The sequence below is a fragment of the Poecilia latipinna genome, unplaced genomic scaffold (assembly GCF_001443285.1).
Source record: "Poecilia latipinna isolate Pla-1442-1.1 unplaced genomic scaffold, P_latipinna-1.0 Scaffold1105, whole genome shotgun sequence".
Taxonomy (NCBI): domain Eukaryota; kingdom Metazoa; phylum Chordata; class Actinopteri; order Cyprinodontiformes; family Poeciliidae; genus Poecilia; species Poecilia latipinna.
The window spans coordinates 13,603-17,266 of NW_015113721.1; the positions used below are offsets into that span (position 1 = coordinate 13,603).

Here is a 3,664-nt window from a genome sequence, read left to right on the forward strand (position 1 = left end):
AGATATTAACAACCAATATTTATTTATTGTTTTTTGTCCGGAGGGGTTCCAGAAGGAGGTTAGTCATGTGACGTTTGTTTGGTCATGTGACAGTGATGCGAGTCATGCTGCACAGGACTGTGGGAAGACTAGCTGAAGCAGAGAAGCAGTGGTGAGGTCAGCATGTGGTTGTTTCTGTCAAGGTATCGGAAGGGTAGTGAAATATGTATACTATATACAATATATGGAATAATATTAAATGTCAATATCTGCCCAAACGTTCATATCGGACCATCACTGTGGGTTGTGTGAGCTTTCACATCATGTAGCTGTGATTGTGGAATCAAAGGGGCGTGGCCGACAACTTGCAGGCTTCACCTGGGTGATTCCTCAGGGCTGAGCTCTGAGTTGTGATCCTCATTCATGCTGTCCAAACAACCGTGAACGTGTTCAGCATACTTCTCAGAAAAGATGTCTCCATTCCATGGGCAGTTGTGGACTAAACAGCTGCTGCTGTCTTTGCACAATGCACCCAGTCTGCAGTCCTCCATCACCTCTTATCATTCATATTTGTTTTAGGATGGATAGATCGTGCAACAGGAATGCAATATTAGTTTATTAACTTCAACCCACTCCATTGCGTGCTGGCACCTTTCAGTTGATCACAGAATGAAAGGATGATGGGGAATGAGCTGGTGATACAACAGGATGTCAGCCAAAATGAACTCCTCTTCATGTTGAGCATGGGAAGTCTTCTACTTCTGCAGCCAATGTCACATTCAGACAGAGTCTGGACAGGCCAGGCAGATTTACAATTGACAAGAAATACATTGCACATTTTATCACATTCTTTTGGAATAGTTAAGTATGTCATAATAAAGAAATAACAATCACCCTTAGAAATAAATAAGAGAACAGTTGATAGAGGCAAGAACTGTTTTGCAAATACATGACATACTGCAGGACAAATGGAGCTAAAGCATCATTTAACAGCAGTGAAAGCTGTGGGCTGGCCAGATCCGGAGCTTTTACATTTGATCAGAGGTAACCCAGTTACCACACACAGCTCACCTTCCCTTACTGTAGCTGAGCTCGGATTCACAGAGGATTGTGTTATAAACTGATAGCTGATGCTGTCTACTTCCTTAAACTCCTCTGGGCTGTACCATTTCAGAGCAGAGCAGGGGTCCTCTGGGTTTCAAGAAGGTTGTCTCTGCTGAGCTTTTTTCCTCACTCTTCTGCTGCTTGAAATGTGTCCCCATCCCATGGCCACCCTACCTCCATCCCTTTATACCCGTAAGCTCACAGTCACTCGGGGCGGTCGGCCAGAAACAACGCAGTCTCCTTCAGCTACCTTAGATTTCACCCCCACCCCTCAGCTTATAGTACAATCTTGTCATTTCCAGCTTGCAAAGGGAGAGGAAGAGAGAGAAGGGAGAGAGTGTGTGTGTATGACAGAGAAGGGAGGGAGGGAGATGTTTTGAGCTGGTTTGCAGGGAGAGAGGTTGGCCTGAATGCGATCTGTCTGTGCTTCAGAGGCATCCAGGTGAGCTGTTTCCTCCTGGAAGGTAAGAGGGAGACTGAGATTGGTGCTGATTGTGTCCTACATCCATGATCCCAGTTCCATTTCTTCCCTTGCTACGAATACAGTCCTTCTGCATGCGTGTGTGGACGAGTGTGAATAGTATTCCCCAGACACATCACACACACGTCATACTGTACGAGGCGATTCGCAGATGTGCAGGCATGTTGGCAAATGTGCATTTGTAGCTTAGATACAAGCAGATTCCACATGCATGTATGATGCATGTGTGTAGAGGTTTGTCTTCCAGAGGTTGATGATGGGTTGTCATGCTAGCTTGCCAGCTTGGTTGTGGATGGAGCACCTGAGGTGGATGTGATAAGACACTCTGTGGATAGGAAAGAAGTTGCAGGGAAAAGAGGACGATAGTTTGTGCATCTGTGCGTACGTCTCTGCAGCTCGTGCAGCAAAGTGTCAGCGTTCCCATTTGCCTGGAATAACGTCAGCTCTGTCAGCCCCACTTCCCTGCTGCCACCATCTCTTCTGCACTCACAGGAAGCATTTTATTTTACAGTGGTGAAATGGGTGCTGATGTTGACTAGGCTAATGGACGGGATGCCCTTGTTGCAGCATTTTTCTGCTCATTCTACAATATGTCCTCTTGCTTCAAGCAAATTTGCAACACACTCCTCTCTTTTCCAAGCCCACAGGAATGGAATTTTGGGTACTGTGGGGATAATGAGGGAGAGAAACAGGGACAAGCCATCTGCGAGAGCCTTGGACTCATGTAGAGACTTTCTGCAGGGCCATATGCAGGTCCTAGGGAAGACAGCAGGCTGAGAAATAAGAGAAGGGGAAGAAAGAAAGCAGCAACTGTAATTGTGAAATGGACATCTGAGGGTAGTTATGGTACAAACTTAGTTCAGTTGTGAAGAGACTCTACCTTGTATGTGAACTGCAACAACTTGACACTAAGATCTAAGTTTACTTGGAAGTTGATTCTCTTGTGATCCTACAGAAGTTTTAACAGCCTTTTAATGGCCACAAACAAATTCAATTTCTTTCAGATTGGCAGAAAGACTGTCTTTAAAACTTTAAAGTTTTCAATTTCTAATTTATATTGGATATACACAAAAGCCAGTTTATCAGGTATGCATTGTTAGTATCAGGTTTACTGCCAGAGAAGGTGTCAGAAGCATTCCTCAGAGATTTTGGTCCTTATAAAAATAACCTCATGCACTTCATGTTAAGTTGTCAGCTGAACATCAATAATGAGAATATCTTATTTCACTACATCCCAAAGGGTTTCTGCAGGACTTAGGGTCTGGTGGCTGTGGAGGCCATTCACTATTGTCATGTTTAAGAAAACTGTATGACATGATGTGATGTTGGGGTACACCAGTGCTTCTCAATTTCAGTCCTCAGGCCCCCCTGGTCTGCATGTTTTAGATGTGCCTCTGTTCCAGAACAGCTGATTCAAATGATTCATGACCATCATGTACTGCAGAAAGCCTGTTAATCACCCACAGATTCAATCCAGGTGTGTGACAGAAGGGAAACACCTAAAACATGCAGGGCAGTGGGGTGTGAGGACCGGAACTGAGAAACACTGGGGTACACTGTGCTCTGTAAAGGGATTGACATGATCAGCAGGAATATTTGAGTAGACCAGGGGTGCCCAAAGTCAGTCCTCGAGGGCTGGCATTCTGCATGTTTTAGGTCTCTCCCTGGTTTAACACACCTGGTTCAAATGATGGCTCATTAGAGGCCTAAGAAGAACATTGACATACTGAACAGGTTGTTACTACCACCAGGGAGAGAACTAAAACATGCAGGATGCCGGCCCTCGAGGACTGACTTTGGGCACCCCTGGAGTAGACTGATGCAGTGGTGGGCATACTTCTACTAATATGCTAATAACGGAGCTAATTTTTGGTTTAGTGCTTTAGCATTTTTTCTAACTTTGAAAATGTTTATCTTACTTATGTCTGCATCAACTACAGAAGTTTTTATTTGACTGTTGTGTGACCTTTTAGTTAAATAAAGTTCAACATCTATGCCAAAGCTTTGGATTGATATATAGCACTTTTCCAATCATTTTTGACCACTCAAAGCACTTTACACTCACCCATTTATATGTGTGTATTCCATACAGATGTATTG

At 44.1% G+C, this 3,664-nt stretch overlaps 1 protein-coding gene across 3 annotated transcripts in view; it reads left to right on the forward strand.

The window, feature by feature from the left end:
• The first annotated feature begins 1,315 nt into the window (after positions 1 to 1,315).
• cdk14 (cyclin dependent kinase 14) overlaps positions 1,316 to 3,664 on the forward strand; it is a 152,873-nt gene continuing 150,524 nt past the window's right edge. For 2 of the 3 annotated variants that reach the window (XM_015052355.1, XM_015052356.1), the window contains exon 1: positions 1,435 to 1,547. The gene's annotated coding sequence lies outside the window, so the exon portion shown is untranslated. Of the gene's footprint in view, positions 1,548 to 3,664 lie in introns of all 3 variants that reach the window. The other variant, XM_015052357.1, reaches the window with a different exon arrangement.